This window comes from Pyrgilauda ruficollis, unplaced genomic scaffold, assembly GCF_017590135.1.
Source record: "Pyrgilauda ruficollis isolate IOZ18807 unplaced genomic scaffold, ASM1759013v1 scaffold62, whole genome shotgun sequence".
NCBI lineage: Eukaryota > Metazoa > Chordata > Aves > Passeriformes > Passeridae > Pyrgilauda > Pyrgilauda ruficollis.
In genome coordinates, this window is record NW_024527933.1 from 2003954 (window position 1) to 2030105 (window position 26152).

Consider the following 26152-nt stretch of genomic DNA (forward strand, 5'->3'; position numbering starts at 1 on the left):
CCAGGGTTTCCTTTGGGACACAGGCTCCAGGGTTTCCTTTGGGACACAGGCTCCAGAGCTCCCAGGGGGACACAGACTCCAGAGCTCCCATAGGGACACAGGCTCCAGAGCTCCCAGGGGGACACACTCCAGGGTTTCCTTTTGGACACAGGCTCCAGGGCTCCCACGGGGACACAGCTCCAGAGCTCCCATGGGGACACAGGCTCCAGGGTTTCCTTTGGGACACAGCTCCAGGGTTTCCTTTGGGACAGAGGCTCCAGGGCTCCCATGGGGATACAGGCTCCAGGGTTTCCTTTGGGACACAGCTCCAGAGCTCCCACAGGGACACAGGCTCCAGGGCTCCCACAGGGACACAGGCTCCAGGGTTTCCTTTGGGATACAGGCTCCAGAGCTTCCTTTGGGACACAGGCTCCAGGGCTCCCCCAGAGCCAGAGGCTCCAGGGCTCCATGCCCTCAGCCCAGGCACGTCATGAGCTCAGAGCTCCCATGGGGACACAGACTCCAGAGCTTCCTTTGGGACACAGGCTCCAGGGCTCCCCCAGAGCCAGAGGCTCCAGGGCTCCATGCCCTCAGCCCAGGCACGTCATGAGCTCCTGCTTTTCCCTTTCCATCCCTGAGACTCCATCCCTGCTTGTGTCAGAGGAACACATCCTTTTGTTCACATGAAGGGATCTGGAGTCAGCATTGCACAGAGGAATGAGATATAAAATACCAGAGCCAATAATGATGGGAATCCCCCCACGGAATGGGAGTGCAGCCTCTGGAACGGCAGCTGCAGCAAAGACATCCAGGTTATCTGTGGCTACTTTGTGCTGAGAGGGCTTAGGTGTAATGAGAGCTGCTGCATCCTGGGAACCCCTGCAATGAATAGTGACATTTTCCAATAACAATTTCTAGAAATGGGAAAAAAACATCCTGTGTGTGAATGTGGCCCTGAAGGAGAGCTCAGGGATTTCCTTTCTCTGCCCCACAGCTGGACTCAGGTCACCAAGCTGCTTTCAGACAACCAGAAGTGACTCTTAATTGCTTCAGTCCTCTCTGAAAGCTCATCAATAATTTTCTGGGCTGGCTGTCCTGGCATTGGTGTTCTGAAACTCACGTTAGATTTGATTATTTTTTCAAATTAACATGCAAAGCATGACTTGACCTAAATAATTCCACCAGTCCAATTGTAAGTCTGAAGGTTTTGGAAATATCAAGTTCCCTTAAACATTTAAGAGAGGGATTTTTACAAGTGACAGAACAAGGGGGAATGGCTGACAGAGCACAGGGATAGATGGGATATTGGGAGGGAATCCTTCCCTGTAAGGGAGGGGACACCCCAGCACAGGGTGCCCCTGGATCCCTGGAAGTGTCCAAGGCCAGGCTGGACAGGGTTTGGAGCACCGTGGGATAGAGGAAGGTGTCCCTGCCATGGCTTTCAGGTCCCTCCCAACCCAGCCCAGTCTGGGATTCTGTGATAATTCCACAGCCCCTGATGTCTCCCAGCCCTTTACCCTACTTGGGCATTCTCAGAGCTGCAGTGAGCCTGGGCTGGAGCAGTGTCAGAGCTCCAGAGCTCCTGTGCTCTGTCACCTGCATCTTGGCACTTGGATTTCCTGTGATGTGGTGAAACCACTGCCCCATCCCTGATGAGCTGACAAGGCATCACTCAGCCCTGAGTGCTGCTGTGGACACTTTCCTTCCTCTTTCTTTCCTTTCCTTTTTCTTTCCATAAATGTCAGTGCATAAAGAGCACAGGATTCAATCTGAATTTTGCTCCTGGTGTTTGGGACATAAAGAACAACACTTGGGTGTCAGTACAATACATTGGAGGAAGTGACTCCTCCTAACTGTGTTCAGCTCTAAAATTTTGTTAACATAAAATGATCTTCAAAACCCATTGGATACCTCTGGAGATGAAATAGTTTGAAACACTGATTACAGCTGTTCCTGGCATCTGACCATTATTTACAACTATTTGTGAATCTCCAAAATCAGACTCATTTTGCCTGAAAAAGTCAACTGAGAAATCTTGATTTTTTTGTTGAAAAATTACTTGGGTGACTAATGACCCAAAAAAAGTCATCCAGTGCAGCAGTTTGTGGTGATGACTGAGGATGGGCTGTTTTGTCCAGGGATTTTATCTACCATTTCCATCAGAAAGTGCACTGGGAAATGCTTTCTCTCAGTGCAGTGTCTCTCTGTTGTGCTGCTCCTGAGGTCACAGATCTCCCACTTTGCTGTGTCAGGGCATCCAATTTATGGAAACCTCATCAGAACCAGTTTAAAGGTTCCACGTGTCCCTGCCATGGCTGGCTTCATTTTGCATTAACTGGAAGTTCACTGCTGGTAATTTTGGCCAGCAGTGCCCCCTTTTCCCAGAGCTCATCTTTGCCCTTTTCCATGCTACAAGAGGTCACATTATTCCATGTCAATAAATTTGTGGGAAAAGTCTGGCTTTTTCATTTATGGCCATGAGCTGCTGCTACCGAGCTGGAATAAGCTGGGAATGTCCTCAGTGCTAAACTGTGAGATTGCATAATTATGGCTTACACAACAGCACACACAGGCAAACAAACCAGGCACTGCTATGTGGGATGGAGCCTGTGTTGGATGGCTTTCAGCACTCGTGTTCCCTGCAGAAGGAGTTCCTGCTCCTTAATTTAGTAACCATATATCTGATTTTCACTTTTCTGGGGAAGGTGGGTGGGTTTGCTCAGAGTTTGGGGAATTTTTGCTTTCCCACTCTCCCTAGCGCTCGGAAAGGTGGAGCCCACACAGTGCTTTCCATCGTGCCTGTCTCCATAAGGGAGTGGTTTTCCACCACAACAATTGGCAATTACGGTTCTTATTTTAAATAACATGAAAACAAAGCAGGCTGCTCCCACCCTGCACTCTGCAGATGGGCAGGGTTCTGAATCCTGCTGGAATAATCACTGATACTAATTATAGAATTCGGGGAAGACAGCGGGGCTGGAGCAGGCTGGGCTGGGCTGGGCTGGGCTGGGCTGGGCTGGGCCAGGCTGAGCCTTCCAGCATGAACTCCAAAGCAGCAAATCTCACTAATTTCTCCATTGTGATTTCTGCTCTTTGCTTTGTGTGTCTTTCCCTCCCCTTTGCTGCCCTTGCACTTCCAGCACGGGAATGTGTAGCAGCATCATAGTAAGTGCTTGAATGGCTGGAAAATCCTTTCATGGCAAAGATGTGATTGTTACTTATTTATTTTATTTTTGGTTAATACGACTGGAATACAAATGGGACTCTGGTGCCTAAGGGCCTTGCATTCTTCCAGTAATTCCTTATGACATGTGTCAGGTTCTGTTTTATTCAGGTGGGTGGTGTGATATTAAACAAGAAAGCAAGCTTGCATTTCTCTGCAGCTGTATTTATACGCACACTCCTGGCACGGGGCTGCTTATTAGGAGAATGTCATCTCCACACTGCCTGTACCTGAAGCAGTCTGCAAATACCGTGTGGGCTTTAAGAGAAATCATCTTAAATCAATCAGATCTCCCAACACCGGATGTCCTTCCTGCCTTATCCTTTGTCCAGGCAAAGATGAGGCTGCCAGAGAAGTTCCTTAAGCGATGCTGCAGCCAAAACAGTCATGTCTGAATGGAATATCGATTTTCTAATTGCTGTGCTGCTGTTAAATGAGTTGTTCTGGGGGAGCAGGGGGAAAGCAAACTCAGATGCGTGGCTGGCTGGCTTTGCTTTGGATCTGCTGAACACACCCAGGGTGTTAATGTGGGAAATTCAGCTAAGGGAGGAAGGTGGAGTCCGTTTTTTGTGTGGCACAGACATCGAGAGGGCAAATGACACTCACCAGTGGGACAGGCTTATTCTCTCACAAAGCACAAAACAAAACCAGCCCTTTGGCTTCAGACACTCGAGCTGCAGCCAGGGAGAGAACAAACTGCAAAGCAGAGGCTTCTTATGCAATAGTCCCCGGGAGGGGGCTGCTGCTCTCCATCAGCCCAGCTCTGCCTGAGCTGCTCCTCACACACACACACAGAGGCACCAGAGCAGGATTTGAGCCTCCCTGGTGCCTGTCTGCTGCTTATGGACGTGGCCAGATGGACAGTGCCTGGTACAGCTGAGAGGGATGAGCTGCTGGGAGAGGTCAGCCCTGTGGCCGTGGAATCTCCACAAAACAGAGGAGGGGTCACCTGGAGAGAACATCCCTAGGGAAGGGACATACCTGGGACAGAAGCAAACTGGACCTCTCTGGCTTTTTTTTTTTTTAAAGCATCTGGTCAGGCATTTTGGAAAGTGAAATGTAGTCCCTGTAGTGAAATCTTTATCACAAAGAATCTTCCTGAGACAATAGAAATAGTTATCAGCCACATCTAACCAATAAATAATATTTCTTAATATAGTTTCAGAAAATGCAGCATATGTTTATGTGTTCAAGCACATCCTCTTAGGAGAAAAATAGCTTCTTTATTTTTCTGAAGATTAAAATGCCAAATCAACTAATTACTTTTCTTTGAAAACCTCTACCACATAAAACACACACTCTCAGTGAACGAAATTGATTTATATTCCACCATTAATTCTTTAAAGCCCATAATTTGCAGAACAACAAAGCTGGTTGGAAAATGTGCCCTATTAAGGGACAAACAGCTTTCTGAGTAAGATGGAAATATGTTGGCATGGAAAAGAAACGTGTGTGCAGCTGAGGCTGGGGCAGCCCAGGGGCTGTGCTGGGGCACAGCAGGGACTCCAGGCAGCCCTGGGAGAGCCTCCCGAGCTGCTGGGCAAAATCCCTGCAAACTGAGGAGGGAATCAGCCTCATGGCTGAGGTCATGTGGAGAGGGAGGTACATGTGCCCCCAGCTGGGACAGTCACTGTTCTCCATGTAAACATCTTTTCCCAAGCTTTTGGATGCTCTCCTGGTGCTCCTGCTGTTCAAGCCCATGTATATAATTTAACTAGGTGCCATGACCTTTCCCTTTGGGTGGGCTTTCTACTGGCTTAAGAATATCTGAAATTTCTCCTGATGTCTCCATTGGTCTCGTTTGCATTACCCATGGAAGATTTTATTTTTTATTATTGGGACAGTCTAGGAAACTGGAAATAAAATTACATTTGGGTTCTTCCAGTAAATGCATCAGTGACTGGAATCAAGATCTTGGTAATGAAATTGGAATTTGTCTTTTGCTGTTTTGGAGTAGTAATAAGATGACAGTAGAATAATCCAGGTACAAACTGCTGTGGTTTGGCTGATAAATGAGATGTTACATGAGGGGGTGTCTGCCAGGAGGGCTTGGACTGAGTGCGTGGATTGGAAGTGGAACTGGAGGCTGAGAGGGTCCCACGTTTGAATTCTGCTCCTCCTTCCCCTGGATTTCAGGTGGGATCACAGCCTGCTGCAAGGCTTGGGGCACTGCATGTTTTTTATGGAAACCTTCTGTTTTTCTCTGAGATAGGAATCTGTCAGACACTGAATAAATGCAGGCAGAGCTGGCAGGGAGGTGTTACAGCACAGGAAACTGAAACACAGTCTTAAACAAATTAAAAAGATGGTAATTAACCAAATGAATTTCATCCTGGAGATAATCAGACGAATATATTTAGAAGGAAAATAATCCCAATTCTCAGAAAACAGTAATTAAAATATACTCATTTTTGGGAATGGTTAACAAGCTAAATTGGAGGCAGCAAAGGAGGCTCGGGCCCTGGTGGCTGCTCCTCGGGACGGCGTCTGACGAGGCCCTGATGTGTGATCCGAGCACAGCCCTGGCAGCATCGCAGTCAGAGCTTGGGGAGCAGCTCTGGCTGGGTAAGGATGAGCTCCTGAGCTGCTGCAGGAGCGTGGAGCACAGGCAGGGCTGTTATCTGGGTCGCTGACAGATAACAGAGCGTGCATTTCATAACCGTGTGTATCCGAGGTGTCAGCAGGGGGAGGTGAAAGAATTCCAGGTGGATAATTGACAGGTAAACAGGAGACAAGGTGGGGAGATGCAGCATCCAGGCGCTGGGAATTCACCTGCCTGCCCCCACGGGTCAGTTGGAGCTGCCTGGAGAAGCAGGGAAAGCTGCCCAGCCCTGGCCCTGCCTGGAGGATGTGCTGGAGGAGCCAAGCACCCAACAGGTCTCTTCTGCTTCCCAGTGGCTCCAGAGGATCCCAGTGCAGATCTGAGAGCAGGGAGGTTCATGGGGGAGCAGGGGGAGGATGTCTGGGGGCCTGTTGTGGGGACTGGGTTTGTTCTCTGGGGGTCTTGGTGCTTTCCTTTGGGGTCTCTGTGTCAGCTCAGCTGCTGCATGTCAACACCAAAGGCGGGCATTGTGCCCACAAAATATTGACCTGCTCCAGGACATTGACAGCTACAGAGTTTGGGGGATTTTTGGCCTTTCTAATAGTTGGATGTATTGAAGAGGAAGTGGTTGGGTAGAAAAATAATGCATTTGTTTCCCAGAGTGAATTATTTTCAGGATTTAGTTTGTGAAACACAGTGTCAAAACCTCATTGAGAAGCTTGTCTCTTTCGAGTTCTGGATGGGCAGATGAACCTTCTCTCCTCTATCAAATATGGATAAATACTGTTTTTCTTGGAAACACCCAGCTGATCTGATCATAGTGGTTGTGATTTGACATCTGTGTGCTCACACAATAATTACATTGATCTAATTTATTACTGAAAGTGCCAGTAGGTGAATCGATGGTTGATGAGAAGCAGGGTGTTTGGGTATTCATTTCATTTTCTTACCAAAATGCCTGCAGAGAGGACAGATCATGCTGGGATTTCTGGGAAACAGACCTCTCCAGGATTCTGCAGTTTTTACCTGTCCAGTAAATGGACTGAGGGAGGAGAATGCCCTTGAAAGGAGCTCCATCCCCACAGGAGCCTGGGCATTCCAAAGGGTGGCTGTGGGAAGGCAATTCCTGTCCCCAGTGTCTCAGATGGAATCAGCCCCATGAAATAATCTGTTAAACAAGCTGCTCCTAGGACTATTAATGAACCTGAGATCCTTAAATTGCATATTAGGGGGTTTCTGTTGGATTAAGCCTTCTGCACATCACAATGCTCTTAACTAGAATTTATCTGCATGCAAGAAAAGGGCTAAAAGCTGAATTAGAAAGAAAATGTCAATAGTAACCACATAAATTAGCATGCAGATTTATAATCTGTAATAATGGCTATTCTTTCAAAAAGTTTATCTATTTTTTGCCCTCACCTACACTTTAAATATTTAATTTTAAATTTATATTTTTGGTCTTGCACCATCTAAATTTTCAGCTGTGCCTAACAGCTCATCTGTTTAGGTGCTTCACTGTAGCCTTGTCTTGTCTGAAACAGAAGAGCCAGAGTTCTTGTCTAAAACAGAATTAGTGATGCAGAGAATCTGATTGTGGGGGTTGAAGATAATACTGGTGGTGGGAAATTAGTGTGAGAGCTTGGAAAAGTGGGCTGGAAATGACCCTATGGATACCAGTGAGCAACAAAACCTGTGCTTCCCACTTTCAATCCGTCCCTCTGGGCCATCCATCAGTCAGAAAACTGGGTGCCAAACAGCTTAAAAGTAACATTTAATGAATAGGAATTCTGTGCTCTTGAAATAAATAAATAGCCCCATTTTCCATCTGTTTCTGCAGCACACTGCCCCTCACAACCTCTTGTTAGAGAAGGACTCTTTCAGGCTGGTGTGTTTTCCTTCCCCAGCTAATTATGCTGGGTTGAAGTGGGTGCTCGGGATTCACAAGTGACTGTCATTTAGGAAGTCAGAGTTGGGAGAGATGCAGAGTTTCATGGGACCCTTTGTGACCTTAGAATGTAGCAGACGTTTTTCTTATTTTATATTTTTTTAAGTATGACTTCTTCAAAAGAAGACCTTGAGCCCTGCTCAGATTGTGCCAGCTCTGTCTTGCAGTCATTAAAGATTCAGTAGCACCTTTTAAGTCCATGTTAGGAAATTCAGATTTTTCAATTTAGTCAAGCTGTGTCTCCTTTTCAAGTACTACACTGCTCAGTTTTGAAGGTCTTCCAGGATTTCCAGTGGCTTCTTGCAGAGCAAGAGCCAGAACTGTTGTTTTAATCTGCAACCTCAGGACTGTGTGTGTTCCGTGGCTGAGCTGCTTACAAAGGTAAAAATGTCACGTAGGCTAAAGAGGAGTCCCCCAGGTGAGCAGGGTATTTCTGCCGTGCTGCTGGAGTCCTTTCTGAGCAGGGCTTGGTTATTTATCTCTTATTTATTTATTTCTGTATTTGGGATTGGACCAGAAGCAGAAGTCTCTTCTCTCCAAGGGCTCATAGCTTTTAAATATTGAAGGTTGAACCTCCTCGTTGTGCTGAGCTAAACTGCTGAGCTAAACTGAGTGTACTTTGAAATCTGCTTCAAGGTCTGAACTTTGTAAAGTGGCCCTTTCTCTGTTTAGTCTTAAGAGGAGGAAAACTCTAAGCCTCTGAGTGGATTCATAGTCACACTTTAATTAATCATATCTTTACAGCATGCTGCCAGCAATTGGGGGGAGGAAGGAGATGCCTCTAATCCAAATTCACAACAACAACAAAATAAATGCACTGGAAATATTCCTGGCCAATAAACTGCCTCATCCTCTAAGAAATAATACTTCCCACAGCCCAAACATGGGAAAGCTGATGGGAAGCAGATTTGTTCCACCCTCATCCCAGTGAAACAAGGCCTGCTAGTGAAGCAGGAGTGCCAGCAAACCTGTGTGTGTGACACTGCAAAGCTGCTGCTCCCCAGAGCCCCTCAGAATTTTCCTTTCAGGCCTGCAGCTGCTGTTGGCTTCTCAGTGTGCTCCAAAACATCGGAGATAGATTTTTTTTCTTCCTCTTTCCAAGTGGTTTCATTTAGTATTTATTAATGACATCCGGAGGACGCGGCACTGGTGGATTGTGTCGTGGTGGCTGCAGCGAGCTCCGCGCTCAGGCTGGGTACAGGGGAGGGAATGAGTGCAGGAGCTCCAGAGCCCTGATCCCTCCCAGCTGCCCAGCTCCTGCCTTAAACAGCCCCTGCTGCTCCTGGTGAGGGACATTCCCCTGGTGACACCAGGCAGCTGCAGGAGGGGCACGTTTGGGGTGTTCATTCCCCAGGGACCCGGCAGTGCTGCAGCCAGGGGCCTTTGAAACTTGAATTTGGGGCTGTATCTGAGAGATTAATCACACAAAGGTCTTCATGGGCTGCCACAAGCTGTGAGTCACCAAACTGAACATCCAGGTTGTTTGCAGCCTTCAAACACGGTGGTTGAGAGAGATTCCCTCCTCAGTGCTGTCCTTGGCTCCAGCCACAGCTCAGGGGCACTTGCCCTGTGCAGCTTTTCCAGCACCTCCTCTGATTCACTCCATGCTAATAAGTTCCCCCACTTTCATAGGATTATTATATAACTTTGACTACTTTGAGTTTTCACTAGTTGAAAGCCAGGACTTTATTTATTTCCTTACTTCTATTTTTCCCCTTTCTGTGTAGCAAAAATGTAGAAAAAAAAGTCTTGAAATGGTGTCATTGAGTAGGTAGAGACAGAAAAAGCTTCCTGTATTTACAGTTAAAATAGCAAAAACAGTATTTTAAGACTCTTTTCACCCAGTTTTGGAGATGAACATGCAAATCTCTGTCACAGTGAAATATGCATAGAGATGTTTTTAAACTTTTGGTTACTATTATTATTGTTTCTTTCATCTTTGCTGGGGTGTGGTAACAGCAGTGTCACACTCGAGCCTGCTGTGTGTTTTCTCACACAGAGAGTGACTTTCTTCTGTGAATGGAACATAAGTTCTGCTTAACCCAGAGAGAGCAACACGCTGAAAGGCAAAACTGGTGCCATTCCTGGTGGGAATATTTGTGCCATGTGGGGAATTGTGAGGCAGTGGGGGCTGGAGCTGGCAGTGGAGACACACCTGCAGAGCCTTTGGTGCTGGGTGCAGGTCCCTCGGGGCAGGGCAGAGGGGCAGCTCCTCCAAAGACTTCCTGGCATCTTTTCAGTGCTCCAGGCAGGAAGATTCTTCCCTCTTGCCACCCAGAAAATGATGTTTGATCTGATCCAGTTGCCCCTATTTGCCTTCTCCTGTGAAGTTCTAGTTTAATGAGTTCAGAAACATCAGTAAATTTTAAATTAATTTCAAGTGCAGTTCGAAAACAGAGCCTTGACTGTCAGGTGTATGGATACGTGAAGGATCCATGTGACCTTTAGAGTATTGCCTTGCCTTTAAATTAACTTTGACTTGCATAAAAGTAAAGATTTTCTGTGTGTTTTATTTTTGGGTTGAGGATGGATTTAATTTTGGGGGTTTTAAATCCTTTAAGCTATTTGCCATTGTCAGTTATGTTTTTTAATCAGTCTCCTTGTCTGAGGACTTCTTCCCATCTGATTTCCAGTGCTGGCAGTGTCAGCTTCCATTAGAAATACAGAGCCTGGCACGTCTCACATTCCCTTGAACAGCTTTAGCTTAAATTATTGGGGAATGCTGCATCCTGGTGCTGGGAGGGACTGCTGAGAGCAGACCAGATGCTTTTTAAAATGTTCCCTCTCTAGGTTTGTCCAGAGCAGATAAACTCACCGTGTGCAGAGGGAGTGTGGCCGTGGGGGCAGAGGATCTGCCCCTGGGACAGAGGGGTCACCCTGGGCTCTGAGCCCTGCGTGGGCTCGTGTGCCTCCACACATCACAATTCCCTTCTCCTGCCTTGCCAGGGATTTGCCTGTTTGTTTCCTCAGAGCTGCTGGAGCACATTCCCACCGTAGGTCAGGGTGTCCTTTATTGAGTTGTGTAAAAGAGTTGGACAGGTAATAACAAAAATTTGGCCAGGGTACATGACACTGGTGTTACACAGGCAGTGCTGCTGGAGCTGCACCATTTCCCCCTTCATTTTCTCCTTAGTTTTCTCCTGGTCAGTTGTCTCCACTCCCATCCAGATGTAATTTTCTTTGTACTTTTACCTGAGGCCAGCAAATGGAAACCTCCCATTCTTCCTAGGGTAAGTGAAACTTCACAGTCCTTCACCATGGAAACCAAATTAGTTCCCAGTGTTTAACTTGCCTCAAAGTCCAGATGCTCTGTTTGCCTGTGATTTTTTGGGAAGGCTGCAGCCTAATGTCTCTCTCCATTGTGACCAAGGCAGAAGGAGGCTGGCAGCATGGAAGGGGACCAAGCAGCCAGAAACATTGTTGTGAGGGGTGACCAGGGCTGTGTCACAGTCAGCAGTGTGTAGATATAGATATAGATAGATTTATCATCAAGTTATTGATCCTGCTCTGTGCACAGAGCCTCCTCACAGCACACTGAGACAATTGTACCTTGCCTACAGGAAGATCACAACAGGGAACAGCTCCCTGACAGTGCTTTTTGTCATTAAACCTTGGAGTATCTAATGTCATTTTAGCCCAGCCAGTGGGTGACACCACAAATAACCAGCCCAGTCCATCCTGGGGTCTGTCCCCTGCCAGGGCAGGGGTGCAGCTCATCTCAGCATCCTCTGTTGTGAGGACAGCACGAGGAGAGGGGCTGGTTCCACCCCCACCGTGTGCTCCACCTCGCTGCCTCCTGCCTGCTTAACAAATTGTGCTAATTGTCCAGCCAAAGCCCCTGGGGGTCGGGACACGCCTGCGCAGGGGAAAACTGCAGCCACCATCTGTGCCTGTGTCCCCCCTGCTCCAAGGAACTGTCACTGGAGTCTGCTCTGAATAATTCAGACTCTGAGCTGCAATTTGTAAGATAAAGGAAAATAGAAAGAGCCTGTGGCTGTGTGCAGTGCCAGTAACTCTTCCTCCCGAGGTTCCACGTCCTGTCAGAGCCTTCAGGAGTGAGCTGGGCTGGAGCCCCTGTGCCCAGCTCCTGCAGCGCTGTCCCCGTGAGCACCTGCACAAAATGCTCCTGCTGGCAGCTCACTCCTGCTCCTGTGTTTGCCCAAGTTCAGGGTTTTCCCCCGTTGCTTCTCTCCCATGGACCGTGTCATTCCAGTGGTGAACTCCTGCTGGAAACAGCTGCAGGAATGTGAAAATGTGGCAGAATGGAGCTCAACTCGTTTTAGCTCCTCTCTGGGAAATTCTTTACCTTCTGTGCTTTCACAAACTTGCATTCAGTGCTGTGTAACCAAACCAGCCTGACACAATGAGGCAGAGGGAAGGAAGATCTGGTGACTCCTCTTCACAGTCAGGGCTGAAGGACTGCAGAGCCCAATCTACCCCACCACATCTTTTCCTTTATTTGAATCCATGGATACCTGTCACAATATTTCTCTGAGCAGTATTTCACTTCATTAGGTTGCATTGTTAACTGTGAAGGTCCTGTCAGTTTTTATCTATTGTTTCCTGCCAAGTGTTTGAAACAATCAGAGATAAATTATACAACTCTTTCCTTAAGCAGCCACGTGGCAGTTTGTTGAGGGGCACAGGATTACCAGAGAGGAGTTACAAGGTAAGGAACAGGCTGAGGTTTTGCATCAGGAAAGGGATGGTGCCTCACTGCTTTACACCTGCCCTCCTCAGGGACACCTCCTGCTTGGGGTTTGGCTGCTTCTTGCTGCCCTTGCCCTCCCTCCACCCCGGCCCTCCCCAAAACTCACACCCCTGCAGAATCCTGGAACCACAGAATGCTGTGGGTTGGAAGGAACCTTAAAGTTCACCCAGTCCCAGTCCCTGCCTGGGCAGGGTCGCCTTCCACTGTCCCAGGTTGCTCCAAGTCCCATCAGCCTGGCCTGGAGCACCCGTGGAGTGTTTTTTCAGTGTTGTTACCTTGCTGTGCTGTGTAGACCCAAGTGCTGTGCAATGTTGGCCTGTTCCTAGGTGAAGTGATGAGGCAGAAAGAGTTTTCAAGGCTGCTGAGCCATTCCCATCAGGATCAGCAATTTTCTGTGGGGAGACAGAGATTCGTTCCTCATCTCAAAGAGGACTGTGAGGAAGCTGTTAGCCTTGATTCACTCAAGTGCTTCTCTTCAGGAAGACATTAAGCTGTGCCTAAGTGTTTTGCTAAATAGAGGAGACCTTATTGCAGGAAACTTTAAAGGCACATTTTACAGCTTAAATCTACCTCTGAATGAGCCTTGCTGACAGAAATAAAGGGAATAACAGACTGATGCATGCAGAGTTGTCTCATGATTTTTAAAACATAAGGTCATCATTTACAAACTTGGCTCCTTCAAGTTAGGGATTCAAATGCTTATGTAGGTACATAAATAAGTGGCCTAGTTTTCTGGGATGCTGAATCCATTAAAATCAATGGAAATTTTGCATCTCTGAATAAAATGTCACTTATTTTGCTAGCTAATTTTAGGTACCCAAATACAGAAACTTTGATCTAAAAGCAAAAGATTTTTTAAAAAGCTGCTGAATTTTTGCCATGCTTCTGAAACACCAAGCTCCTGTGTTGGTGTTCCAGTTCCTTCTTGAGGCCTGGCCTTTGGGGGAATGCAAAGGAAATCTGGACTGAGTCCTGCATGAAGAATTCACCTGGAATCACCTCAGTGTGGAAGGAGGAAGGTCCTCACCTGTGGAATGTGCAGTGCATCCCATCCACTCTGTTCAGAGCCTGGGCCCAGGGCACAGTGAGAGAATCCAGCAACACAACAAGTCCAAGCCTGCTGGAGCAATCTCCCCATGGGATCAGGAATTCCTCTAAAGGCATTTTTGGTGTCATCACGTTGGTCAGGCCAGATACAATCTCAGTGCTTTATTCCTGCAAAGAAGTTGCCAGGTTGTGACTTGTTTTCCTGTTGGATCTGACCAGTGCTGGTAAGGTCAGTGTGGTTGCAGTAAAATGAAGTGAGAGATCTGTCATGTGCTTTGGGCTTGAGTTTTATAGCACTGAATATAAAAAAGGAGAGGGGAGAGTGTCCTTTTGTCCTGTGAGGGCACTGATTTTCATTGCCTGCTACTGCTGCATGGGACTGCAGAACATTCAGTCTGAAATTCTACATCAGGACTTTCCTCCCAATGAATTCCATCTCCTGAAAGTGAGAGCTTCTCTCTTTAGCATTTGTGCCTTGCACTTGATCCACAGCTTTTGTTCTGCTGCCCTGATGGTGTCACAGATATCCCTTCTTCTGTCTCTTCCCAGCCTGAGCAGCATCACGTTCAGGTTGCCTTTCCTCTTCCCTTTCCAGCCTCAGAGTATTTTCCACAGTGTGTATCCTATCCTGAGCTCCTCAGTAGCATTCAGTCTTCTCCTGTATCTTCTTCCTTCCCTGACTCTGGGTTTCATGTCATCTTTGTGCCTTTTTGTCTGACAATATCTGTATTTGGAAACCGGAGCCTGTCGCTCCCACTCACAGAACTCTCCATTTGCCAGGCCCCTGATCCTGGCCCAGATCCTCCCTGAAGCTGTGGCTGCCCCGGCCTTGGAAGTGTCCATGGCCAGGTTGGACAGGGCTTGGGACAGTGGGAGGTGTCCCTTCCACCCCAAACCATTCTGTGATTCCGTGATTCTGGGAAAAACCATTCCTCTCTCTGGACCTGATCTCCACATCCACTGACCTGTTCCTTTCCACATCACCTGATTCCCACTTAGATCCAGTCGTGTCTTGTCCTGCTCACAAAACCCCCTCTGTGAAGAGTGAAGGCCATTAACTCAGTGTCACAGTGTCCCTCCTGCTCCTCTGATGTCAGCAGGAAAACTTTTCAGCTAATTCATAATTTACTATGTACTTCCAGATTAGGAAAGAACCTGGAATGGCTTACGTACACAAAATATTCAAAAGCCGGAGGGACCACGCAAAAAGAAAGAAAGTATTCATTTCAGTACATTTATTTTCTGACAGAACAAAAAAATCTTCTTTTTTTTTTTAACTGGGTCAACACTACATCTGCAGCACTCAGCCGTTTTCCATACGACACGATCACCCACTCTGTTTATCTTTAGGCAATATGCTCTTGCAAACTGCCAATTAATTGCATATTTGGTGCCTGCTCTCTCCCAGCATCCTGGATAAACACGGCGAGGCAATCACGGGGAGCTGCTCTTGGCTGCCAGGGGAAGGAAATCTGTCATTGTCTCAGCCTTGTTATCTGCAACCAAGGCAGACTTTTAGCAGCGTTCTGCTTGTAAACACCCTCTTTAGACACCTTCTGATTTCCAGAGATGGCTCGTCAGCCACTCTGCCATGCTGCCTGCAGCTTCTTAAATCATTGCTTTCCAAAATGTTCGATGCAGATTGTCCTTGGTAAAAGGGGCACTGACACCTGTAAAACGTGCTGAGAGAGTCCTTAAAGAGATAAAGCTGAATCCAAATAAATGTAAGAGAAAAGGGGAGAAGGGGATGTCAAGACTCTGCTCTGCAGGTTCTTCCTGGGGATTTTATCAGTGTTGCTGTTTGGGAGGTCTGGGGGACAGGTCTGCTTGGGATGTGGCCTTTTCAGAAAGGTCCAGTCTGTTAGTGTTGGCTCAGGTCCTTCTCCTCCACTCTAAGTTGGAAGTATCTCCTACTTCATGCAAGAGTTGTGCTAATCTATATCCAGAGAAAATGGTAACCCTAGGAAATCCTCTCCATGACATGCAGCATTTTCTGGCAGGCTGTATTTTTCCTTTCTGGGTAGTGGGAGGTGTCCCTGAGCATGGCAGGAGGGAGGGAGATGGGTGATTTTTAAGGTCCCTTCCACCCCAAACCATTCTGACTCTTAATTTCTGTCCCTATTGAAATCCCAAGAGAAGGCTCTGGAGATTTGATCCTTCCTTGGGTTGGGATGGTCACCAGCAGATCTTCACTCTTTCTTTATTTCAATCACACTCTAAAACTGAGTGACATCAAAAGAGGCTGACTCTACAGTGGCTGCAAAAGAACTGGGACAAAATCTTCTCCTGGGGCAATCCTCAAGAGGATTTAAACTGCCATCTTGACACTGAGTTGTTGGAAATTAACTGTTGCTTCCAGGCAAGGGATGATGAATGGTCTGAAATGAAGAGATAAGCCTGCATGTGGATATATTCTCCCAGGCTCTCATGGACCTTCAGTGTTACAAGCAGCTGGAATAATTCCTAAAACAGGGAATATTTGATACTGGGTCAATTCCTATTTTGATATGCTCATGTACATGGAGAATACATGAGAATAATTACTTCAAACCAGTGTAATTAGAAGAAAAACAAGCTCCTTGTGTCTTAGAACAATACAGACACACATATTTGGGAGTCCTAGGGGGTTGTGGGAAATGAAACAAAATATTCCAGATTTTTTTCTTTTATTTCTGTCATATACCAGAACTTTGTCATTGACAGGGTGAAGTAAAATCTGTTGGATTGAGACTGTTTAGCAGGTCACTATGGATTATTGTAATATTGGACTACAGTGGAGATGAGATCCATATGTTGCTGTCAGGGACTAGAGTTTATTATCACACTGGGGATGGCTAATAATAAAAGTTTAGATTTCAGGCAGATTTGAGGAGAATGTGCTTTAACTCCCGTCTGTCTGGTTTGTGGACAAACTCCCGTGTGCCTGGACTTCATTACAATTTAAAATGTAACTTGTAAATACCAATAGAAGGAGACTGCGAGCTAAGCTGACAGCAGTTATAGTCTGAGCTTTAAAGATTAACTGCTTTCAGGGAGTAATAAAGATAATAAAGATCAGAGCTGCCCCATCCTGGTGCAGTTGCCTATGGAAGCACTGACAGGCTTCGGGAGCAGCGCCGTGTCAGGGAGGGCTCAGGAATGTGCACTGCTCTGACACAGCCAGCATCCCTCCTCCCATCCCTGCTCCATCCCTCCTCCCCCCCTGTTCCCATCCCTGCTCCATCCCTGCTCGAATCCATCCTCCCATCCCTCCTCCCAGCCCTGCCCAGTCTTTAGCAGTGGTGTCAGGCCAAGTGCGCCCAACAGGGATGGTGGATACAGAATGTTTTGGAAGTGATGGGAGATAGTTACTACATAAATAAAGAGGAAATCTTAAAATTAATCAGAGGTGCAGACAGAGCAGCCCGCGCTCAAACTCTCCCTTCTTACCTCTGTGTTTGTTGTTCTGCGCTAATTATGTATGAGACAGAAAAGTGCTGGATGAAGTTTAATTAGGAATGAGCTGCTTTGTCATGTAAACTCCGAGCGCAGTCTGCGAGCCTGGCTCCCCTCCAGGGCCGGTGTGAGCTCCTCGGCAGCGGGGACGGGGCTGGAGCAGATGCCTCTCCTCCAAAACACTGAGCCTCGAGGAAGGGTTTGAATTACAAAGGAAGGGAAGGGGCTGAGCTTCCCAGCCCCCTCCTCCTCTCACAAAGGGCAATAGTCAGTTTACTTTCATAACCCCGCTATCAGCTGCAGAGGAAGTCTCTCAGTCCTGGAGTCTGCGAGCGGTTCCAGAGCAGCTGGATCCAAACCGGGCAGAGCCGGCCGAGGGAGGGAGCCGGGGGATGGACTCGCTCTGCTCCCGGAGCAGCTGACTTTCCTGGGGACCTCAGCACTGCTTTTCTGTCCTGAACTTATTCTTCTGTCCTGATCTTATTTCCCTGTCCCGTGGAGGCTTGGGTAAGTGCCTGGTAGTTTTCCGCTTACCTTTCTCTTCGGTGGTTCACCAGGATCTGCCCAAGTGCAATGGCACTGCAATGACAGTGTTCCCTGCGCCTTTGGGAGCTTGCTCTAGAAGTGGATGATCCACACTGGAAAAGCTGGACCTTTACAATCGTTTGAATTGATATACTGCATTTTCAGAAAGGGACAGGGAGCGGATATGGAGCAAACAGACTTTCCAGCCCGTTGTTTCAGCTGGTGGGGATTGCTGGGGCTACAGCACTGGATTTCCAAAGGCTGGAGTGCTGGAGCAGAGCTCTGCGAGGTCTGTCAGGCAGTTCGGCAGTGCAGATGTTTGTGCTGTTTCCTGTGGAATCAGCCCGTGGGGGTCGGGGCAGCTGCGCCTGGAGCCAACCTCTGTATTCCATCAGCCGCCAAGGAACCTCCGGCGCTCCCTCCGGCATCGCGGGAGAGAGGAGCATGCAGGAATCAGCTGGTGACAGGGTTTGATGAGAAGGGTTTGCTCATTCGGTGGATTGCCCACGGACACTGGGCAAGCAATTCCCTCCCATCCATGGGGAGCGGAGGCGCCAGGCAGAATGCAGAGATTTTCCAAAGCCGTTGTAAAAGATCTGTGTGATTGTAAAGAAAGAAGTGGCCGTGCCTGGGGGTCTGCAGGCGGTCTCAGAGGGTGTGGGTGGCTGGATTTGTGGTAAGAGCAGACAGAGAACTTGAAAGGGAGATGGACTAAAACTTACGTAATGTGTGAAACCGAATGTCCTTTCCTGCTGTCAACCTGAGAAGACTAACCCTGGAACGATTTTTAAAGCTGTCTTTGTTAGTCATCCTTTATGCAGTTTGTTTCTTTATCATGTTTCATTTTGAGTACAAGGAGACAGGCTGGTTCCACTCCCCTCTCCACTCCTCCTCCATTGTTAGTCTCTCCCAGCTTCCTGTACGATTGTCCAGCTCTGCTCTTTGCAGAGCCCAGCGGAAAAGGATATGGTTGAAAAGAAAGAAAGTATTTGAAATTAAAATCTGGCAAGTGCTTGTGTCCTCATTAGGCTTCAGACACATTTCTTCCCTCCCATCTCCTTTTTCCCAAAAGTTGCAGGGTGGCCAGTATCACTTGCAGTACCTTAAACAGCAGTGGAATCCCTCTTAGCCCTCACAGCCATGCATTGGCCAATAAATGCAGCAAATAATAATCCCAGCAAAGCTTAAAAACAAAGCATATTTATAATAATATGAGCAGCCTGATCTAGTGAAAGGTTCCCTGCCTCTGACAAGGGTTTGGAACAACATGAACTTTAAGGGCCCTTCAAACCCAAACTGTTCTGGGATTCTGTGATACCTGCACTAGGAACACCTAAATATAATGACAGCAGGGAATGCTTGCTTTAAGCCTCATTCAGATTTGTGAGCTGGTCACAGCTGAAGAGTTGTCCCAGCAGTGACACTGAGCATCTACCCCAGGCAGGACCAGGGATCGTGGCTCAGAGCATGGGTGTAAGGAAAGGAGTGTGCAGGAGGGAGAAAAGGTCATGGCCCCATCTCTATTGGTCCTCATTAAGCTGTAGCTTGACGAGCAAGTGGTAATTAATGGTTGTGTTAATGCTCAGAGGTAAGCTGATAGGACTCTCCTTGCTTCCTCTTGATTCCCAGCCATGACTTCAGGTCTTCTGAGCACTGATGGAGCAGGGCTGGGTCTGGATGATCTTTGGAGAGGCCCAGCCAGCAGCACGTGTGACCTTGCAGGCTGTTTGCACCTCCTGGCACCACCCTCCTTCCCACTGCACAGCAATTAGTGGGAAGTGTCCCTGGGCAGGACTGGAGCTCAGGAGAAGAGAGCTGCTGTGGGGCTTGGCAAGATAACAGAGCCTCTGGTGAGGCTGAGCCGCCTCCTGTGGCCTTAGAGTGCCAATATTGGCACAGGGAGATGGGAGACAAAGGGGAGCCCCAGTTCCCCAGGAGAGCTTCTGTTCCCTCCAGTGACCCCTGTGCATGGAGTTCCACCTCCCTGAGCCGCAGCCCCGTGCCTGGTGCTGCCCCAGCCCACACCAGGCTGTCCTGGAGTGCACTGGGGAAGCTGGGAAGATCGTGAGTGGGATGAGAAAGCACTCGGTAATTCCCTGAGTTTCCTTCTGCTCAAAGTGGCAGAAATAACACCTTTCTTATGTAAAAGGCTCCCTCAGCTCCACTGGGTATTGTACAGAAACACCCCCCTGCTTTGCTTCTCTTTGACTTGCACCGTTTCAGAGACCTGCAATTTGATGACAGATTTAATAAGATACAATTGTCACTTGTGTTGAGAGGAGACATTCACAGAACTTGGAGTTGTATCACCTGGGATACCAACATGTAAAGGCACTGCTCTGTTCAGTCGCAATTTTAGGTGCTGGAGACCCAGATTTTAAGACTTGTTAAAACCCAGACTTCAATACTTCTACAGACTTGTCCAGTAGACATTGATGGCTGAAAACTTTTTTCCAATAGAGTCTCCCTTCCCCCAGCACTGGTTCCTTCTTCCACCTCTTCACCATATAGGAAATTTCTGTCCTTTTTTAAACAGGCACCATTTTTCTTCATGTCATCCCCTCCACTGTGGTAACACCAGCAGCCAGGAGTGGGGAGGGGAGAATGGCCCCAGTTCCACTGGGCCTGACTGGGACCTTGCTGGTGGCACTGGAGATGCTCTGTGTTGTGCTGGGGCTGTGGCACTGAGAGGTGACAGCCTCTGCCCTGCTGCCGTGGGAGGGTCTCACACTCCATTTCCCGGAAAGAGCAGGATGCAAATTGAGCTGCTGCCATGGATTTACAGCAAAGACAATAAAAACAAGAATTAGACTGGTAAAATGATTAAAAGGCTTCACAAAAGCCTCTAAGCAGTTTGTCATATCCTGCAAGGTGATTGCCCAGGACACCTGCAGCACAAGCCAGCCCCTTCCAGCTTGCCCCCTCGGCCAGGACATCAATAAAAATGAGGATTTATGAGCTCTGTCATGGGCAGCAAGCAAAGCATCGGGCAACAAATTAATCGCTGATTGCAGAGCAGTGCTGACTGGGAGCTTTCTGCTCTCTCTTGGCATCATTGCAAGGTTGTTTGTTAAAAAAAAATTAGTTTGATAAAGAGACCCTTGACTCCCAGTGTGTTCCTCTGTTACCTGCTCACCAAACATGAGGCACTGTGAGCCCAAAAGGTGCTTTTCACTGTTCAAGTGTTCCAGCTTTTAGTCATCAGAATGTGACAGCACTCACAGTTCTGTGTGCTTGTCTGTTCCTTCCTATCCAGTAATTTTGGGATTACAGAATTCCAGTTTGGGCTGGGAGGAGCTGGGTGCTGCTGGCCTGCTGGAAGCACTTGGGTGCCAGAGCTGTGTGTTCCCGCTGAGCTGCTTCCCTTTCCTACCACAGAGGTTTTTCTCATTGTTCTCTAATTTCAGCAGGCAGGAAAAAGCCCACTTTTGAGTTCTGTTGCCTGCCCTGTCCCCACAGCTGGTGCCACCATTGTCCCCAGGTTCCTACCCAGACCAACTTCCTTTGTTCTCCACCGAGCAGCTCTGCGAGGTGATTGTTTCCACAGTAATTTTATTTCTCCCTGCCTGAGACCAGACCATCATTTCCCAGTGACTCATGTCACCTGTTGATGGCCTTTTCCTGTCCCTCACACAGAGGCAGTGCAGGGTGGGATGGAGCTGGTGCTCCTCAGGTTAAGGAATGCTCCCACCTTCCAGCACTGGGAGAGCTGTTGGTGACAGCCACATGCTCCTCAGGCAGTGAGGGACACACGTCAGGGGCTGGGGAGAGGGAGCTCTGTGGGGACAGCATCATGTGTTGGGGATGTTGTGCCAGACCTGTACCAGCTGATCCCATCCAGCCTGGTTTGCCCACGGCTGGTTTAGCCCGGGAGCCTCGGGCTGCTGGGAGCAGATGCTGAGCAGACCCATCACATTTCAAGGCATTGCCTCAGAAGAGCTCCACAGGATGAGCTGCCAGCAGCTCTGGTTGAGTTGCAGGCTGTTTGGTTCATCAGTCTTGGCTCTTACTTGTTTCTTCCCTTTCTGTTTCCTTTTTTAAGCGTGCTCTTGCATCAGAGCCAGGCTCTGTTGCCCATCTTAGGTGCTGGAGGGTGACATCTCCTCTGCTCCTGCTCGTGCTAACAGCAGTTGTCAGGCTCTGCACAGGGAGCAGGGCATTCTCCAGCTCAGATGGAGAAATTTCATCACCTAGGTTTCAAGAAAAATAAACTGTGGCTGGACTTAAAACCTTGCGGTGAGGACTAATGGAGAGAGGCCTTTATGAGCATTGAGAATATTTGTAGCTAAGCAACCAACATCAGCAAGAAGAATAAATCCAAAGTTTCAGGGCTCTTCAAGGGTCAGGAACTGTGTTCTCCCTCTGTTAACAAGATTGCCTTCCTGCTGAGGCAGGATCCCATGTTGGAGCTTATTCTGGGATGCTGAGCTGGGAACAGGAGTGAAAGGATGGAGAAGAATCTTGCCAAAGGCCACAAAGCCAGCCAGGCCTCCCAGCAGCACACAGGAAAAGGCTCTTGGAACAGCAGCATCTAACACATATAGATAATATTTTCTAATTACTCTTGTATAAGTCCTCCTAGCATCAAAGAGTGGCTCTCTATCAGGAAGTGTAGTCACAGGATAAGGAGTAATTGGCTCAAAGTGAAAGCAGAAACACAGCAGAAATTTCTCCCTGGCAGGGTGGGCAGGCCCTGGCACAGGATGCCCAGAGCAGCTGTGACTGCCCCTGGATCTCTGGAAGTGTCCAAGGCCAGGTTGGAGCACCCTGGGATAGTGGAAGGTGTCCCTGCCCATGGCAGGGGGTGGAATTGATTGAGCTTTAATGTCCCTTCCAACCCAAACCACTCTGAATTGTCTGATTTTGGGCTCTCTAGCAGGCAGCAGCTCCAGACCATATTCCATCCCACAGCTGCAGAGCTGAGTGACTGGATGACTGCAGCAGTTTTTGTTTGAAATGGTGAATCTCTGTGGCTTTGTTCACTTTCTATATTTGCACAGTTCCTGTTGCTTGGGGCGCCCATCCCGTTGCTACAATTGCAGCACAGATCTAAGGCCTATTAGATAATTGAGCTTTATTTTCTACAAAGATATTAGGCAGTCTTCTTCACTGGGTTGCACCAGAAAACCTAGAAGCAAGACATTTTACTTTAAAATATATTTTATTTATAAAAAGAAAATTTCCCAGAGATGCCAATGGGAATGGCAACAAATCAAATTCCAGGAATAATTTCTCAATGGAACTTTAAAAAAAAAATAATCTTACAACCTCAGGGTATTTTCCATCTCTGTTTCTTCCTCTGCTTTGTCAGGAGCTGGTTGGAAAAGATGCTTTAGTCCCTACCCTGTCCTGGCAGCCTCGTGGATCACTAGGAGCCCTGTGAGTGCCCTCTGTGCCATGGGAAGATCCCCTAAAAGTGCTTTGGAACCAAACTCTTGGAGCCCTGAGCCCCCTGTGCACAGCTGCATCAATCCAGGCCAGAATTATTCCCTGATCAAGGACCCCAGAGACCTCTTGGCTCACACAGACACTAAAGTTGGTGTTAATTAGAAACCTGTGTATTAAGGCCAGATCTGCTGGTATTTCTATGGAATTGTATTCCTAAACCAGGTTTGTTGTTTTGATGAGAGGAATGAGGTGTAACACAGGATAACTCCCGTGGTGTTGGAGTTCCAAGCCCTGTCCCAGTCCCACTCGCAGGCCGTGCTGGAATGCTCTCCTCAGCAGGACTGTCCTCATGGTTTACCCCTTCATGTGACATTTCCTCCCCTTTTCTGCCTAGAAATCTTCCTGCAGCACTGAGCATTTCAGTGGAGTTTAAAAACAGGTATTAATTTGTGTGTGTTGGCAGTTGATCTCTGTTCAGAGCATCCTGTCACAGACCATGACAGGCACGAGACTTTCGGGGGCGCGCGGCGTTTTCCCTTTTCTCTCCCGACGCAGCTGCGGCCTGGCTGGTGCCTGAGTTACTCAGCTGTGAAAAGCACTCAGGGATCTGAAAGCAGGGGGTGTTTCTGTCCATCAGCACCAGTGCCCACAGCAGCCCAGCTGGGTGGGATCCCTTTAGTGCCAGTCCCACAGCTGGGCTCCGAGAGGCGCCGCGAGCCGGCAGGTACACACTGAGTGGCTCTTGGGGATAACAGGAGGCCAGCAGGACACTGAAGGGTTATTCATGACAGCATTCAGTCAGGAAGGGATTTATTTTTCTTATTAGGGAAACTATCAGTTTTGGAAGTGTTGCAGACACATTTTGGAAGCGGCACCAACTGTTTAAAAAGTTAAAAAACGCATTGGCAGGTGTGAGGGAGATGTTCTGGGAAGAGAAGATACAGCCTGGCTTAAGAGAAACCCGATGTATTCAGAGAGATCCAAGCTTTTCTGTTTGATCGTTTTTCTCTTCCCACCCACCTTGGATCAGCTCCCACCCCTCCACATGCAGGATCTGAACCATTCCAGCCAGTTCCTGAGCCTTTCCCAGCTCCCAGTCCATGCAGACCAAGGCACAGCTCCCTGAGGCACTGATGGAGTTTGTGAAACGCCTCACAAACACAGATCAGGACGAGCTGTTGGAAAACAAACATTCTGCAGGAGCTGCAGGAGGGCAGACCCAGGAGTGGTGGGGGAACAGGGACACCAGTGTGGTGCCAAGGCCAGCTCCTGCCTCCCCTCCCTGCTGCCTCTGGATTGCCCTCTGGGGAAGGGAATGCACCCAGAGGATGGGGAACCAGGTTGAGGACACTGACCACAACTTAAAATTCATGTTTGGAGTAATTGTTTCAACTTTCTTACTCCAATTCTGGAGCTTTCCCCCCTTGTCTGGTGGTATTTTATTCAGTTGGCTTGTCTCAGTTTTTTGTCCTGGGGGGTTCCAGGCAGGTTTCTCTCTCTGAACATGACAATTTGTTCTTCAGTGCTTCTTTTAGGGTGTTTATCTCTTTTTAGATCCTGTAAATGCCTCTTTTTCCCCAGTTAATTTTCCCCCCACAAATCACAGCCTCTTGTCTTCAGTTTAATTTTTACATTTAATGAAATAGCCCTGAAATTAAATGTTCTTTAACAAATCCCTGATCAGGGTATCTCACAACAAAAGGTACTTGGATTTTATTATTATTATTATTATTACTAATGCAAAGTAATGACATGCTTGAATCCTTATCAAGTGTAATTGAGGGGGATTAATCATTTCAGTTAAAAGAAGAAGTTTGCTCCATCATTTACTGAACTCATCTGCTCAATGTCCTGCTCCTGTTTATTTAGGTTTATTATTATTTACTGGTTTTTTAGGTCTTGAGATCAAATTGTTGATCACAGTGCTCTGAGGTTTGGGTTTCTGCTTCACTGGGCAAACAGCAACAGCTAAATACAGGAAAACAAGTTAAATATAGAGAAAACTGAATGAGAATATCACATTTTTGATGTCTGTGATGTCAAGCTTGACAGACCCACTAAGCACCTCGCTAAGAAAAGCAAAGCAAGCCTCAAAAACCTCAGAACTTGCCGAGATTTTCTCATTGAGAAAAAATTTTTGTGTCTTCAACTTGAACTACAAAAAAGAGCAACTGTGAATCAGCCAGACATGGCACATTTCTGGCTGGATTGAACTTCCCAGCAGTTCCTGCAGTGCCCTTTCCCAGCTCCTCGGGGCCCTGGGTGTTACTGAGCCCCAGGCCTGGCTGCAGGCTGAGGAAACAGCTGGAGCAGATGTTGGCCACCTGGGCTCCAGGAACGAGGCTTCCCAAAGCTGGGACAGGTTCAGCTCCCAGAGCAACGCTTTAGACACAGAACCACTGTCAAAACTAGGTCAGCTGGATATCAAAAATCTGTGTTTGCTGATCTCCAGCTCCAGGGCAGTTGTGCCTGGGCAGGAGGCAGCAGCTGCACCACGGAAGGATGGGGCTCCCCTGCTGCTGTCAGTGCTGAGCTGATGGAGATGGCAACAGCAAGAGTCTTTCTGGAAACCAGAAACCAGTGTAGAGGTTGAAAGGAGCCATTGTTTGGTATGTAGGGGCTTTGCAGACAAAATTGCACATCTCTGGCAAAGGACATCTCCAGCAGATGCAGGGAGCTGGGCGTGTGTTTAATGCAGGGGGTGGGAGCAGGGCTGACAGAGCTGACCAGCCACAAATCTGTGTGAGGAGCACTGGGAAAGGGCAGAGAGACAAACAGTGCTGAAACAAGGCACAGGAAAAGGTAGAGCATTCCAGAGGGGCCTGGGCCCTGGCTCTTGGCTCTCTCCACACTGGACGTGAAGCAGCAGCAGAGAGTGCAAGTCCCAGCACTCAGCACCCCATGTCCTGCCTGTGTGCTGCTCCCTCAGCCCTGCCTGAGCAGTGATCCCTCCTGGCATCAGCTCTTCCCCAGGAAAGCTCTGTCCTGCCCATCCTGGGCTCAGCAGCCAAGGGACAGGGATGTCCCTGCTGTCGTGGTGGATCCAGTGCCACAGAGAGGGCTCTCAGCTCTGAGCCTGGTGTCCAGCTCTTCCCACTGAACAGGGGTGCTGCCAGGGGGGGACACAGCCTCCCACGGGGACAGGAGCAGGGCAGCTGTGTCTGGGGAGGTTCTGAGGCTGCAGAGGAGTCACTTCAGCTGGAAGGAGGAGGATGGAGGGTTCTGGCTTGTTTGTTTGCATGTGGCCAGCCAGGCGTTCCTTTCTTCTCACCGTCCTTCAGCTCCTCTTTGATCTGAGCTGCACTTTTTCCTGGAGGACTTCCAACAGTCTCATGTAGCTATGAAGCTCCCTTTCTT

The 26152-nt window shown here is 48.2% G+C and overlaps 1 protein-coding gene across 6 annotated transcripts in view; it reads left to right on the forward strand.

Moving 5' to 3' along the window:
* Window positions 1–26152, forward strand: part of LOC121362488 (DAB2 interacting protein) — a 150799-nt gene that overhangs the window by 68161 nt on the left and 56486 nt on the right. The window contains exon 1 of one of the 6 annotated variants that reach the window (XM_041484048.1): window positions 17089–17389. The exons of the other annotated variants lie outside the window; for them this stretch is intronic. The gene's annotated coding sequence lies outside the window, so the exon portion shown is untranslated. Of the gene's footprint in view, window positions 1–17088; window positions 17390–26152 lie in introns of those variants that run through there. 6 annotated transcript variants of the gene reach the window in all.